Source organism: Leopardus geoffroyi, chromosome C2 (genome assembly GCF_018350155.1).
Source record: "Leopardus geoffroyi isolate Oge1 chromosome C2, O.geoffroyi_Oge1_pat1.0, whole genome shotgun sequence".
Lineage (NCBI taxonomy): Eukaryota > Metazoa > Chordata > Mammalia > Carnivora > Felidae > Leopardus > Leopardus geoffroyi.
This window is the reverse complement of record NC_059333.1, coordinates 12,933,352-12,949,727: the sequence shown is the minus strand read 5'-3', so window position 1 is coordinate 12,949,727 and position 16,376 is coordinate 12,933,352. Positions and strand designations below refer to the sequence as shown.

The following is a 16,376-nucleotide window of genomic DNA, read 5'->3' as shown; positions in this document are numbered from 1 at the left end:
TGGATAAAAGGATAAATACAAGGTAGTGTATGAATAGTAGGAAAGATTACTTGGCAATACAAGGAATGAAGTCCGGACACACTCTATATCCAGCTATCACAGGGATCAACCTTGAGAACGTTACACTAAGTGACAGAAGCCAAGCACAAAGACAGTGACCTCAAAATTTCCCTTTCCTCCCTCTCTCTCTCTGCAGGCTGTTAGAGATGAGAAGAATCATCGGGAACTTAGAAATCATCGTTTTATCCTTCTTGTCCAGCTCTGACGTACACAGTAGTCACAGTAAGTGACTGTTTTTACGTGACAACGTGACGTAGCCACAAAGAGGCAATTGTCCAAGCTCCCTTAACATTTACATCCTATGCAAAGAAATTCTAGTCCGGTTTACAAAAGAGCAACAGATTTCTTTAAATAGGCCAGAGTTTAATTGCTTTCCTGGATAAATTCTTTGTTTCTCGAAATAAAGGCAAGAGTCAATGAATTCAATGAGTTCAGCTCAGTTCAGTGAGCAGTACGCTTCTTTGCTGTGCAAATGACCTATTTAGAGATAATCGCTTTTCCGAATTTTCTTCAGTTGTTTTAACCAAGGGTCTTGCACATCAATTGTTCTGTAATCTGCAGGGTGGAGGTGGGGGAGAGAAACAAAAGAAATAACAAATTAATTATGTCTTGGAATCGGGAGGAAACTACCATGTGGAGGTTTGCTATTTTGTTTACGGGAAAAGATTGCTATGTGCAGTGACACTGTAATCGAAATGACTGGACGCGGAGAAGGAATTGCAGGCATACTGGCTTTTTTTAAGCTTAGGCACAGAGGATAAAGTGGGCAACAGCCACATATTTGGTTCTGGTCAGAATCACTCACGTTTCTTCTCTATAATTGCTTGACCTTGGCCATCGGTTCTGTGCTGCTTCTTTTTTTACTATTTTGGGCACACGCAATTGTCTTGCGGGGAGTTGTAATTCAGGTCATCTGATTTTGCAGGGACGGGGCCCTAATTAGATCACCAGGTTGGAGGCAAAAGCTTGGGTGGCTGGGACTCACGAAGATCCCCCTCTACCGCACCTGCACCGCACCCCCACGGGCTGTTGTTCCGCCTTGCCCCCAGCTATGGCCACTTGATCCAAGGAGGGAGACGCTGGACTCAAACTGGGCCGAACACAAAGCGGAAGATGTTCTACAGAATCCTTGACCAGTATCCCTCAAAACTGATGACTTTGATGAGTCATCAAAAACAAGGAGAGTCTGAAAATCACATCACTGAATGTAATGCAGGGCCCTGGGTAGGATCCTGGGACAGAAAAGTGTCATTAGGTTAAAAAATTAGGTTAGGTAAAAAAATAAGGACATTTGAATAAACTATGGAGTTTCGTTAGCAGTAAGGTGTCAACATCGGTTCCTTACTTGTGACAAATGCACTATAATAGTGTCGACAATAAGGAAATTTGAGATGGGGACCCTTTCTAATAGTCTCACGGCTTTTTAGCAAATCCGAAAATCCTCTAAAATCAAAAGTTGATTAAAAAGGCAGAGAGACAGAAACGCAGAGGCCACAAGTGGTTGGAGCTGAGCATTATGGCACCACCCCAGGAAGCCGTCTGTATTCCTGGACAGCCGTAGAAGCTCCCTCTGATTCCGTAAGTTCTTCCAGTTTCCTTCCCACGGTCCTCATGTGCTGAAGTTACCCGGGATGGACTGATTCTGTTGCTTGCAGTCAGAGGGTCTTGCCCTCAGTTCCTGCTTCTGAGTCCTCAGGAAAGAAGCGGTGCCAGCTGTCAGTTTATAAGGCAACGGTCGGGCCGTAACACAAATCACCTTCTATCATCTCCACGCCCTTCCTAGCTGAACATTTTTAGCAGTGGGACATGGAAGGGCACCTATTTCAGCCCTTCCTCTCCTCATCGCACCAGATCTCTACGCACTTCTCTACAGAGATGGTGCCCGTGCCCGTGGCAGACATGGCTAATTGATCACGGCACTCATCCCCTGAGCTTGAATGCGGAGTGATAGATGCTGGGGGTGTCCCGCCCGGATCCTCTTTGTCAGCATTTACACTTGCCCGTCTCCCAGCTGCTACAAACGTCAGCTGCGACAGGTGCCCAGCTGTCCTCATCTGCAGAGAATTGCCCTCAACTAAATGGGAGGCGCCTCACCCAAGATAGCCTACAGCCACCAACTGACAAATAAGGGGCTACAAAAGTCCAGCCCTCTTGTCTCAAGGTGGGACCGACTCTGAGGTGTGATACGTGCTCCGGGGCCCCTGGACTGAAGTCGGGCTGCAGCTGAGACCTTATCTTCCTGTAGCTACTTCCCTACCCTCTCTGGCTTCCTTTGATCGCTTTCTCCAGAAAGTCCTCCCTCAGTAAGCCCAGAGCATCTGAATCCCTGTCTCAGGGTCTGCTTCAGGGAACCCACCTGAGACATATGAGGCAGAATTCTCAACATGGTGACCATGCTGCCACTACCAAGAGTTGACACTATTTGGCAACTCTACTGGAAGAGAGGTGAGACCTATTTGGCATCTCTACTGGAAGAACACTAACCGAGAATATACCAGCACAAAATGGAACATCGACAAAGAAGCCAGAAGCCTAGATGAACTGTCAGTTTAACCGCTGATCTCTGCAAAGACAGAGGAGAGCCTACAGCCTATAGAGTAAACAGCCTGTGACTTCTTGGTGGAGACACAGGGTTTGGAGACCTGTCCACCTGTATTTCTTCTTCAGTCCACCATTCAGGACAAGTTTTTCTATAGGGAAGATGTCTGCAAGACAAAGTGGGAAAAGGTGAAGTTAAAGAGGTACATCCTTGCTCCAAGAAGCTGTCATGTCTAATAGTGGAAGGCATTTCTCACTCTTTGGCTGAGTGTTCTCGTTAAGGAGCAGGATGCTGTCTTAAGAGCATCCTTACAAGTGGCATCGGGGAACTATCACAGTTGGGCATCTTTGTTACTAAATATAACCTTGCTTTTTTCCCCCTGCTATTGTTTAATGCCAGCTGAGTTTTACAAAAATGGAATGTATTGGGTAGGAAATGGAAGACTGCTGAAATACAAACCCAAAATAACAGTGGCAAAAAATAAATCAAAATCTATTTATCTCTCATGTAAAAGACCAGGCTGGAAGGGTGGCTCAACAGCACAGATTTTGAGGAGGTACAAACTCCTAGTACCTTGCCAAGTTGTCATCCCTAGGGTGTCACTCTTGTCCACCGATGGCCCAACACAGTTCTAAATTTTAGACACCTGGAAGTGGCAAAGGGTGGCGGAGAGGGGATCTATCTCATCCTTTTGAGAGAATGATCCGGATCACGGATCATGGTGGCTTGCGTTCCGTTGACCCAAGAGTTTGACACACAGCCACAGCTACCTCCAGGGGAGCCTGTGGAAGGAAGGGTTTAATCTGGGAGTCCAGCTAGAAACTGAGCATTCTGTTACTGTGGGAGAAAAGACAATGGATGTTAGGGGACAGCCAGTTCAATGGCAGGAGCACAGGCAAGGACCTGAGAAGAATGGTATCATCTCAGGGAAAGTAGGCTGGTTGATGGAGTCAAATTCTCCAAGTCAGTGCCTCTGGTCACCAAATTCTGCTCTTCTCTCATGGTGACCCTCCCCCCCACCATCAAGTTGCTTTGGCCAGTGAAATGCAGGCAGCAGTGATGTGTGTCGCTTTCGGGCAGAAGCTTTAACGGCCAGCACCTGGCTCATGGTGTCTCTCTTCCCTCTGCCATGAGACGGCGATGTTCTAGACAGAGGCTGCCAATGATGTGAGCAGAGCCCCAGCTTCCCCGAGATGGGCTTGTAGCGTGAGGGAGAAATAAATCTTGACGTTGCCGCGAGCCGGTGGGATTGCCATGTGGCTGGTGTATTATGGCAGTGTAGTCCAGCCTAGCCAGACAGATTCAGCCCCCGTGCCTTCCTGCCAGCGGATCTGCGGTGGAATCTTTGTTCAAAAAGTACAGCCCGTCAACATAAGCATAATAGCACCAAGGGCTGCCTTGTATCGAACACTTACGATGGACTAAGCCCAATGACATGATTGGCATTGGGGGTGATAATCAATTTAACAGATGTCGCCTAATGCTTTCACTTTATAATTCATCACTCAACTCCATGCAGGTCACTGCTACTGGAAACAACTCTACGGGATAGATCCTTGTATAAAACAAGAATCTTTGGGGAATAAGCCCTACCTCTAAATACGTTTTCTGCGTTCAGCTTTTCACAAATGGCAAAACTATAAAATTACATTCCCAATAATTTAGGGGAAATGATATCAATGATTTTAATGTTGATGTACTACTGACCATTCAATGGGTGCCTAGGACATTGGGACTGCAAGTAAGGGAAGAACCAACTAAAAGTGGTTAACATGAAATGGGGGCTCCTAACTAATTCCATCAAAAGCAGAGAGGGAGGGAAGTTTCGGGATGGTTCGCTGGCTCTGTGGGATCACCGAGGACCCCCAGATGCCTGCCGTCTTTCTGCTCTGCCATCCCCAGAATGTCAGTGAGATCTCCCCCTCATGGTCCCAAGGAGGCTGCCACACCCCCAAGCGCCATACCCACTTACGACAGCATCTGGCAAAAGAAGTGGGGAGAAAGATAGTGTCGCCTCCCTTGTCTCCTCTCCTAAGGCAGGAAAGCCACTTTTCTGAAGCCCCACAGTAGATCCCCACCTGTGCCACACAGGCACTTTGCCCACGCCAAGCGGCGAGCAAGACCAGGAGAGCAAAGTTCTGTCACTGTGGGCCTCCATCGTGGGAACCTGCATGGTGAGATAGTCAGGATAGGATAGGTTGTGCTGCTGTGACAAACACGCCCCAAATCTCAATAGCTTAATGCAACTCACCTTTGTTTCAGATGCTTATTCCAAAATTCCCTGAAGTCTGTTAGGGGTCCAGGTGCGCCATTTATATGTGAGGCCTCCTCGGTCCCTGCAGCAGAGGAAGAAGAAGGTGGAGAGTTCTGCACTTCAGGCTGGGAGTCATGTATGCTACTCCCACCTTCTTTAATCATACCTTGCCCCATGACCTTGCCTTCCCATTCAAGCAAGCCTGAATGTGTACAGACATGGATGAAACCCCATCTCCGCCATATTGGCTTTTTCTCATAACACCTCTCCCTCTGTTACTCTTGCCCCTTCCTCAATCAACCCCAATACCATCACCACTGCGCCCTTGTTTCTCTGGCCCGTGTTATCTCTCCCTTCCTCAGATATCCATGGGTCCGAGTCCTCCCTGAATCTTATGACTTCTACTACTTAATGACTTCTACAATCTTAATGGCTTCTGACTACTTCTACTGACTCAGTAGAAGTTGTTGCTGCTGTGGAGAAAAGGGAGGGATGAGTTTGGGGGGCTATAGGTAGACAAAGAAGGACATCAGGAGTCTCCCATTTCAAGGTGCAGTTTGCTTTCTCCGAAAATGTTTAAATGATCATTCCAACCTTACACCACGAGGGTTCATTTCCTGGAAAAAAAAAAAAAAAAAAAAAAAAAAACCTTAGCTCTACGAAAGAGACACAGACCCCTCCTGTTGACATAATATCAACTTTATAATTTTAGTTGTGCAAAAAACAAACAAACAAACAAACAAACAAACAAACAAAAAACAGGGGTGCCTGGGTGGCTCAGTTGGGTAAGCATCTGACTTTAGCCCAGGTCATGATTTCATGGCTCGTGAGTTCGAGCCCCGCATCGAGCTCTGTGCTGATGGCTCAGAGTCTGGAGCCTGCTTCGGATTCTGTGTCTCCCCCTCTCTCGCTCTGCCCCTCCCCTGTGCACTCTGTCTCTCTCTCTCTCTCTGTCTCAAAAATAAACATTTAAAAAAATGTTGTTAACGATCTTATATGGGCACTGAAGAGAAATCTTAGCACAATGTTGATAGTGCGTCTGCCTGTGCAATGGGGTTATGAATCATTTTAATTTTCTTCGTAACATACAAACGTAACCCTTTAATGACGGCACAGGGGAGGGACTTTTTTTAAAGTTGGGCTTCATTTCAGCTCCAGGTGTCTCTTCCCTACATTTGTGCTGAGGGTGACCGTGGGAAGTTAATTCCCAGCACAGTGGTCAAGCAGTATAGTTACCAGGGATTCGTTTTCTGCTGGGGAGACAGGAGCCAGGGACAGGGGAACGGATATTTTACCTGAACTTAAAGTTGAAACCATCTACGCGATTTGCAGTTTCCGGACACTACCTTCCAACCTGCCTCCCGTCACTGTTGCCCCAAATGTCGGCAAGAGGGCTGAAGAGGGTGAAGGAGCTCGCTCCCCACAGGTGGCCTTGAGCTGTCCTCTCTGTTCTTTGTAAAACTCTCACCAGGAAAATGTCCCTGTGAAGGGGGGATCACAGGCAGGCAGGTGGGAGCAGCCGCAGAAAGGAGATGAGATCCTTGAGCAACTGTAGGCCGCGGGGTGGGGGTTGGGGGGGGTGGTGCTTTCATAATAGCTGGCCGCAGAGAAGCCACGAGAAAAAAATAAATAAATAAAACCAGAATGGGAGGAAGCCTCAGCTGAGTTCCACCCTCCGGTTTGGTGTTTGCAGCTTCTCAAACAAAGAAAGCTCAAACTCTGTCTGGCCCTCCCTGGAGGAAAAGGGCCACGGGGTTGGCACATTAATTACACGCCGGGGGCATCTTCCTAAGGAAACCTTTAGTAGCTTGAAGGGAAAATACAGTGCAGTTTGAATGGAAGGGGTTCCTGGGCTGTTCCCAGTCACATTTCCCGAACCACAGGCTTCTGCCTCTGTTTGATTCTGCGGAAACGAAGGCAGGTCTAACTAAAGAAACAGGGACCTTTGATGTTGGAAGTGAATCTTAATTGCTGGGAATCGTGTAGGAACAATAGGCCCGTGTCTGGCAGGGGGTCGGGGGGGGGGAGACACTCGGTAACATTAGTGTCAGCACGCCGGGAGGTTCTGGAGACAAGCAGGACTCATGTGGCGCTGGGCAAAATCAAGGGATAGAGCCGGACTCAGTTTCTGCATCTGTAAGATGGGGATAATAACAGCCCATGACACTGTCGTCAGGATTAAGGCTTGGGTATGTATGCGTACAAGTTGGCTCCCTTTCCGCTTTCTACAGGGGCACACCCATCTCTCCCCATGGGGGCTTAGAGGCGGCCACAAGTGTCAATGCCCCCGAGGTTTATTATTACATTTATTATTATTATTTGTTATTAACGTCACCGTTTCATTGCCGTCTTTGAGCATTTGGTTCGTTTGGGTTTTCCTTTTTTTTTTTTTTTTAAGATTTTTTAAAACGCTTTTTATTTATTTTGAGAGAGAGCGCGTGCACACGAGTGTGAGCAGGAGAGGGGCAGAGAGAGAGGGAGACACAGAATCTGAAGCAGGCTCCAGGCTCCGAGCTGTCAGCACACAGTTGGATGCGAGGCTGGAACCCATGGATCACGAGATCACGACCTGAGCCGAAGTCAGATGAGGAACCGACTGAGCCACCCAAGTGGCTGTTTTCTCTATGTGCTCAAGAAAATGTCTCCAGCAGTCACTTCCCAGTGAAACATTACTGCCGAGTCCATTCACACGCCTCCTCCCTGGATTCATTGACTTGTGCTTTATTTTCCTAGCAGCCACTGCAGTCCCAGAACACGGGAAGTTTCATTCATGGCTCACTTCTGGAGACTTGACAGATGCTGGTTAAATATTTTAGAAATTCCTCTTTAAAGAAAGGAGCGAAAAATGAGGTTGCTCAAGCTGCTAAAGTGTGGTCCTACCCCTCAAAGTCACATTTAAATGTCAAGGTTGTATTTCGCTTTCAGTGCTTTTGGAGGGGCCATAGTGAATTTATATTTATGGTTGTTGTTGTTTTGTTTCAAAGTCAGAATGATGATATTACCTGTTCATAACCTTCATGTACAATCTCATGGCTCTGAAAATTAAACATATAACTAACTGTTCACGTTTGGGTTTAAGGAAATCATTGGGTGCGGTTATTATGAAAGGAGAACTTCAAATTCTTCACCAACCAAAGAAAACACAATTGAAATCCAGCAACATTCCAGGAGAGAGCTGCTTTATTTGAAGAAGCCAAGTGTTTAATTGACAGTCAGAAACACTCACGAATGGAAAAGGACGAGTTCCCTTAGATGGGACACCGCAGTGGTGACTTAAAAATGATCACTCGATCACTCACGGGGCGCCTGGGTGGTTCCTTTGCTTAAGCAGCCAGCTTCAGCTCAGGCCATGATCTCATGGTTCGTGAGTTTGAGACCCGCATGGGGCTCTGCCCTGTCAACACAGAGCCCGCCTCAGATCCTCTGTCTCCCTCTCTTTCTGCCCCTCCCCCTCCCTCTCTCTCAAAAACAAACATTTAAATACTTTTAAATTAAAAAAATGACCACTCACTAACAGTTTCCGATCAGTGAAGGCAGTGCACTAGGAAGATGCCTTAGATCCTGAAGGTTCCTTTTTTTTTTTTTATGTTTATTTATTTTTGAGAGAGAGAGAAAAAGCGTCAGTGGGGGAGGGGCAGAGAGAGAGGGAGACACAGAATCCGAAGCAGGCTCCAGGCTCTGAGCTGTCAGCGCAGAGCCCGACGCGGGGCTCGAACCCATGAACCGTGAGATCATGACTTGAGCTAAAGTCAGACGCTTAACCGACCGAGCCACCCAGGCGCCCCGAGGATTTTCCATTTTGAGGGAAACGTGGAGCAGACCGAAGCAGAGATGTGAAGAGCTGAGCATCGGAGCAGTGACAGGGGTTTCTGTCTCAGGCTGAGTTTCTGACCCTCCCCCACCCGACACCCATGTCAACCCTCAGTAGCTCAGAGACGGAATTTCATTATAAAGAATACGGGTAGGCAAACCGCCTAACCAAGCTCTTCCCGTGTCCCACCGAAGGCTGAAAGCAGTCTTGCTTTGTTGATCTCTTGACAATCAATTCCTTCCTAGAAAAACTCTTTACGGCAGCAAGAATCAGACTGACACTGCCGAGTTTCCCACTACGAGCCCCAGTCCACGCCGGGACGAAGGACGATAAGGCTTCCGTGGACTGACACTCCTCAGACACACCTGGACGGGGACATTTGAGAAGAGGCAAAGTTGTCCTGGTCTCCTTGTTCACGTTCTTTTATTGAATAAAATAGGTAATCTTAGATATGAAAGATATATTGTTCCCCCCCCCTTGGGATCGAATAGAACTGTTTCATTTGGATTGAAAACAAAAAACAAAAAAACGTAGGCCATAAATATATTTCTTTACCTGAATTAGGCTACATCGAAACAAAACCAAAGATATTTCTCATGACTGCAGCCCAGCAAAATGCCTCTGTCTGTTCCTCACTGGTGACAGTTATTTGGCAGCAGCCTCCCTCTGAAGGTGACCTCCTGTCTGTCTTCTTGAACACAGACAGCACTCCGCTAATCCACCATTAGTCATTTTATTGAACAAGTGTCATCGAGCACTGCTGTGTGACAGGCCCCGTACTGGGCTCATATCAGGAAAGCCACTGTCCCTGCCTTCAAGAAACTCACAGGGCTGTGGGGCTAAGGCAGAGGGACCAGGCCGGCGAAGAGGCGAATGTGGAGAGGACGGTACTACCCAGGAATGTTGCAAGAGAATTCTTCTGAGGCGCCGGGGGCTCAGTCGGTTAAGCGTCCAATTTCAGCTCAGGTCATGATCTCACGGTCAGTGAGTTCGAGCCCTGCATGGGGCTCTGTGCTGACATCTCGGAGCCTGGAGCCTGCTTCCGATTCTGTGTCTCCCTCTCTCTCTGCCCCTCCCCCGGTCACACTCTGTCTCTCTCTCTCTCTCAAATAAATAAACATTAAAAAAATTTTTTTAAGATAATTCTTCCTATAGACGTGTGAGCTACGTCCTAACAAATGAGCGAACTCTTTGTTAATCTGTCTCACCAAGACAGTGTGGTAATCGTGCAACAAAACAGGATCTAGAAAGAGACCCACACAAATAAGACCGAGTGATTTTTTACAAAGGCGCAAAAGCAATTCAAGGGAAGGATGAGCTTTCTGAACACATATCACTGGAGAAACTGGATGTCCATAGGCCAATGGAAAAAAAAAAAGAAAGAAAGAAAGAGAAAAATCATTCATAACGTGAACACAAACCTCACGCTTTCTCCAAAAAAAAAAAAAGAAGAAAGAAAGAAATTCAAGTAGATGATAGCCCTAAATGAAACATACAAAACTTCAAACTTCTAAGAAGAAAACATGGCCAAAAACCTTTGGCATCTGCAGTTTAGCGAAGAGTTCTTAGGACACCAAAGAAGATAAAATTGTTAAATTGGGTTTCATCAAAATTAAAAAGCTTTGGTCTGGGAAAGCAGTTAAGAGAATGAAAAGGCAGGCTGCGTATTTGAAAATCACATAGCTGACCAAGGGGACTTGTATCTAAAATATACTGAGAACTGCTAAAAGCCATTAAGGAAAGAAACAACCCCACTTTGAAAAAAAAAAAAATCAAAAAGCTTAAACAGACACTTTCCCAAAAAGAATTACAGGTGACAGATAAACACATGAACAGGTGTTCACCATTAGTCCTTAGGCAAAAGCAAATAAAAACGCCCACAAGGCACACCTATTAAAGTAGCTAAAATTAAAAATCTAATAAGAGCGGGTGCTGGTGAGCATGTAAAGAAAGCAGAACACATAAACAGTTCTTATAAAGGGAACCATGAACTTCGCACGTGACCACAGCAATGCTGCTCTCCGGTATTTACCCTAAAGAAGGGTAAGCACTGCTCACAGATTTGTATGCAGATGTGAATTCGAAATTTTTACTCATGATAGCCAGAAGCGGCAGACAGCCCAAAGGTCCCTCTGCTGGGTGAATGGGAAACAAAGCGTCAGTAGAGTCACACATTGGGTCATCACCAGCAACAAAGAGGAAAAAATCTACTGCTTCCTGTACTGACCGTGGATGACCCCAAAAACATCACGCTCAGTGAAAAAAGCCAGACTCTAAAGACTACATCCTGTAGGATTCCCTTAGTATAAAATTCCAGAAAAAACAAAAAACAAAAAACAAAAACCCACCATGACACAAGACAGAACTACAGGCCGGGGCCCAGAGGTGAGGAGGGGACAGGTTGCAAAAGGGCACGAGGGAAGTTTTGGGGTGATACACTGTCCGATATCATAACTGTAAAGGTGGTCACATGACTATCCATTTGTCACACCCCATCGAATTGTACAATAACTTTATTTCCCACTAATTTTGTTGTATGTAAGCGATGCCTCAATAAAACTGATCCTTTTAAAATATCGAGCGGAGGTGAAAACCCATAGGGGAAGCCAAGAAATTTGGAAAAGGCACGACAGTGGAAGGATTGGCTCCAGGATACCAAAATATACCCTAAGGTTATCGTAATTTTCAAAGCGTGTCAGTGTCGCAGCAGCAGACCAATAATCAATTGACAGAGCCTGAAACCTACAGGGTCCAGATCAGTGTAGATTTTTAGTAAATAATTTAGGAAGCCATTTAAGTTAGTGGGGAAAAAATGGGCTATCGAATGAGGAGAGTTGACATCTGGGTTTGATCTGGAAAAAGAATCACGCCAGCTCCGTAATTCACACCATTCTCAAAAATGAAACCGTCACTGGTTAATTGGTCATCGACCTAGCGTGAAGGCTCACTCCATTGATCTCATTACCCCGTTAAGTGCTGAGGAGACCGCTTCGCACGCTATGGTGAGGTCTCCCCGTAGATGAAACGGATTCTAGCCAACACCCACACTAGCGGTAGGCACTTCTGCCTTCTGATGGGAGGCGGCCTCATTCATCACAGCGGGGAAAGTCACTGTCCAAGTTGTTCCCTGCCACCTGCATAAAGGACAGAGAAATGGTGGAGTCTGCAAGCTCTTCCGAGATGCTGAAGGGTGAAATCCAAAGGAGACAGACGATCACGGGGCGCTTTCATGATCCTTGGACGTCCAGCGGAGGAGGCGGGGGTGGGGTGGGGGGGGGGGAACGGCTAAAATTCTGTCTCTGCCTAACCAGAGGAACTTTGTGCGAGAAGTCTCTTCTAAGAGCGCAGGATCTTGCAACACAAGAGAAGCTATAGCTCGGGCAGGAGGAAGGCAGGGAAGAATTCTTGGTGGCGGGCTCCCCGAAGGACACCCAAAGAGCGAGAGGGCTAAGGGCTGACATGCAGCGTTAAGCGGCTGTCGTCCTGCTCTGTGACCTCCCCCTCTGTCACGTCAAGCGTCCGTAAAGAGTTCTCACCCTGAATGTCTGGGCTGGGTGGTCTTGGGGACAGCAGCAGGGTGGAAATGCTTTTTTTTCGGATTCCCCATTCCTGGCATTTCCCTTCATGAGGCAAGACCCTTCGCATAAGGCTCCGGCCTCTGGAAAGAACGTCAGTGACTCTATCATTTGTTGGAAAGAGTCACCTGGTCATCACTTAGCCCCTGGCTCCCTCCCTCATCCTTCGGATCCGGCTGGATCCAGATTGAGATCTGGGACACAGGGCATTTAGTGTGTCCCTCCTCAGTCGTACAGGAGGGGGTATGATTCGGTGGTTTCTGTGAGGGAACTCATCACTGTGCCCCTTTTTTTCTTCTGCTCAGTTATTTCTGGATTCAGGCAAAGAGGGGAGGGTATGCTTCCTTGAGCGCCTCAAACTCCAGCAAAGGGTTCTGTGTAAAGTAAAAGCCTCGACAGTCATCCAAGGAAACAGTAAACCGAGGGCGGGCTCCCTGTGGGAACATTCCAGAGCAGAGAGATGAGGAAACCTTCTAGTGGTTATCTCTGTCTGACTCCGTCACCAGAGTCCTGGCAGACCCTTTCCAGAGCCTTCTCTCTCAGTAACCGGCCTTCAGAGTTTCCAGGGCCGCATAGGGAGCTGTGCAAAGACATCTCAGCAGTGCTGACCACAGCCGGAGCCTGGCAGACAGGGTGATGACTGAGGGGAACACGCAGAAAGTGACTTTCTCTGAGAAAGTCAGAGGAGGGAGGGGAGGAAAGGGGAGGGGGGCGAGGGAGGAGCACAGAAGAAAAAGAGATGAGTTCCTTTTGACCAAAAGAAGGTCAGTCAGTCACGGAGGATGGCTGGCTCCAGCCCAAACAAAGATTATGGGAAACACCCTGTCCTGAGCAAGCACGAGCACAAGCACAAATGCTTTCTCGGTCACCCCAGCCAACACCAATTATTACCCCTCACTTTGGCACCCTGCCCTTAACCACTGCAAGGCTCAGAGTCATTAAGTCGTCGGATCATTGAGTCCACTCACCGCTATCTACTCTCCCCATTTTACACTTGAGGAACAGACATCTCTTGCCCACTTGGTGAGCAGCGGCATAGCCCAGACCAAGACCCCGAGCCCCTGAGTCCCAAGTCCGTGTCCTTCCCATGGCTTGAGATTTCATGGTCCCCTGGAGGAGGATGAGTCCCTTGATCACAGAGACCTAGTATTTTACCCCGAGAAGAGGAGAGGACCAGCATTTGAAAAGAACCTACTATGTTCCCATCCCTGGGGTAGGGGCATTACTGATGCCCAACTTTGGGCACGTCTCCCCAGCCCTCAGCCAGGCCTCTTTGTTGGACGGCATCGTTGTGGGCTGAACTGTATACCTCAAAAAGTTCACACTCTGAAGTCCTAACCCCGGTACCTCAGAACGTGAGTGTGTTTGGACAAAGCGTCTTTAAAGGGGTCATCAAGTCAGAATGAAGCCATTATCATGGGCCCTAATCCCATATGACTATGTCCTTATAAGACACAGACACACACTGTGAAGACACAGGAAGAATACAGCCATCCACAAGCCAAGGAGAGAGTCCTCAGAAAGAAACAAATCCACTGACATCTTGATCCTGGACTTGTAGCGTCGTCCAGAATTGTGAAAAAATTAAATAAAATAAAATTCTGTTGCTTAACTCACCCAGTCTTTAGTATTTCGTCAGGGCAGCTATAGCGGGCTAATATAGGCATCCACTTCCCGTCCCACCCATGCTTCTAGACTGGGACCTGCCCTCCGTCTGTTGCTAACCGAGCCACACAGACTCTTTATGTCAGAGTGAGGACTGAGAGAGTCACAGAGCGCAGCATTTGGAGCAGAACCTTGTCTGGGGAGACTTTGAGGTGAATAGACTCTGGTTGCTGAAACCCCCAGAACATCCTGGGTCCCCGTTTTCCCTGAGGCCCCAGGCTTTCCTTTTCAGCGAATTCCAGGAGAGACCCCAACACCTTCCTAACACCTGGCTCCCTTTCTTGGTTAAACTTGTCCTAAGTGGGTTGTGTTGCCTGCCACCCAAATGACCTTAACCATGATATTTACGTATGTTATCTCATGTGGGTTAGTTTCTCCCCTATGTGTTCCTGCTCCACCTTACAGATAAGAAAACTGAGGCCCAGCACCAGAAAGTAGCTGATGAAGGTCACGAGATGGGGGTAGCCGGCCAAGGTCACAAGATAGGGGTAGCTGGCCAAGGTCATAAGATGGTGGTAGCTGGCCAAGGTCACAAGATAGGGGTAGATGGCCAAGGTCACAAGATGGGGGTAGCCAGCCAAGGTCACAAGATGGGGGTAGATGGCTGAGGTCACAAGATGGAGGTAGCCGGCCAAGGTTGCAAGATGGGGGTAGCCGGCCAAGGTCGCAAGATGGGGGTAGCCAGCCAAGGTCGCAAGATGGGGGTAGCTGGCCAAGGTCATAAGATAGGGGTAGCCGGCCAAGGTCACAAGATGGGGGTAGCCGGCTAAGGTCACAAGATGGGGGTAGCTGGCCAAGGTCATAAGATAGGGGTAGATGGCCAAGGTCAGTAAATGGGGTAGCCAGCCAAGGTCGCAAGATGGGGGTAGCTGGCCAAGGTCACAAGATGGGGGTAGCCGGCCAAGGTCACAAGATGGGGTAGCTGGCCAAGGTCGCAAGATGGGGGTAGCCAGCAAAGGTCGCAAGATGGGGGTAGCCGGCCAAGGTCACAAGATGGTGGGGCTGGGGTTGGTACTCACGTCCCTTCCACTCTCCGCACTGTCCTTGATGGCACATCTCTTCGGCGTCCCCCTGCAGGTATGTCGTAGGTGCTCAATAAAAGCTTGTTAATCGAATTGAATATATGGACTTGCATGCTGTTTATAGACCAAGGGATAGATGAGTGTGTGGCACGTCCAAACAACTGGAGCCAAAGGAAATAAAACTCATGCGAGAATTTCGTTCATCTTTCTACCCTCCTTCTCTGTTCAGACCTAACGACGCGAGAGATCGTAAACTGGGTTTGCAGTGGAAATCTGGCAAGCTAGGGCAGACGAAGACACGGTTTGGGCCCCACTGACCTCACAAGTCCTAACTCTTCCCCCGCGTGTGATGTTTCTCTAATCTATGGATGCAGGCAGCTACTCCCCCAGTAGGACTTCGCATTTTCTAGAAGAAACAGCTGCACCCTGAGTCTCTCTTACGTCCTCCCCTTCTCCCATTGGGCACGCAGCAAAAGGATATAAACTACCCTTTGTCTAGAACAGTAAACTTGCCTCACACGAGGCCCGGGAAGTTATGGGATCAAGAAGCTAGGAAATAAAAACATGAAGAAAGGGCTCAGCTGGCAAGTATTTCTGGGTAGTTTTCTCGTCTTTATAAAAATAAAATTACTTTCCCCCTCTTGCTTTGGAAAACCCACAAAACAAATCCGGGATCACTTATATAGCTGTCATTAAACTTCCCTGGCTGACCAAGACTCCAGAGTCTGCTGGCAGACGGAAGGATGGTTGATACGGCCTTGCCATCTTGTATTTCAAGGCGGGGGGGATGCCTGGAATTCGGGAGGGGCGGCCTGGCCTCTCACGCAGCCTCACGGAGCCACGAGAGAGCGGTTCATTAATCTCTGACCCGTTGCAGATCAGGGGAGAAAGGCTGAGCACGGGGGTCTTTTCCTCCACCGCGTGGCACTCTATCCAGGGCCCCCCAGACCTGCTGCCTGGGCCCCCTAGCTCCCCACCCTCTAACGCAGGGCCCCAGCAGGGAGAGACACAGCAGGAATGCAGGAAAATGCTGAGCAGGGGGCTCATTGGCAATGTTTGTGTTTCCGTTCTCCAGAAGCCATGATTAACGGGTTAGAGGTGAAGGGGAGGCACCATGGACACTCCATCCTCGCAGGGAAGAAAACCGCACAAACTTGCTGGCCAGAGCTCCGCATTTATGTGGCAGTTCACAAACCAGTGTTCATGGAGAGGCTTCATTATCGCCCCTCAGCCACTCTATAAGGTACCACGTGAGCCTCTCGACAGTCCCATTTCACAGAGGAGAAGACTGAGGCTCGGGAGCCAGCTGCTTCCTGACACAAAGGAGCAGGGCAGAAACAAACCCGCCCCTCCCCGCCCCCCCTTCTCCCTGCCTCATGGCCAGCCCCCTTCCTCACCCTTCTTCCTCAGTTGAGAAAGCCCCCTAGAATTAAGAGCCCTGGATGTGGGT

General features: G+C 48.3%; 1 protein-coding gene across 1 annotated transcript in view; it reads right to left on the bottom strand.

Moving 5' to 3' along the window:
• Nucleotides 1–224: 224 nt before the first annotated feature.
• Nucleotides 225–16,376, bottom strand: part of MIS18A (MIS18 kinetochore protein A) — a 45,199-nt gene continuing 29,047 nt past the window's right edge. The window contains exons 8-9 of the transcript XR_006701072.1: nucleotides 4,851–4,935; nucleotides 225–615 (exon numbers count right to left, since the gene is read on the bottom strand). The gene's annotated coding sequence lies outside the window, so the exon portion shown is untranslated. The remainder of the gene's footprint in view (nucleotides 616–4,850; nucleotides 4,936–16,376) is intronic.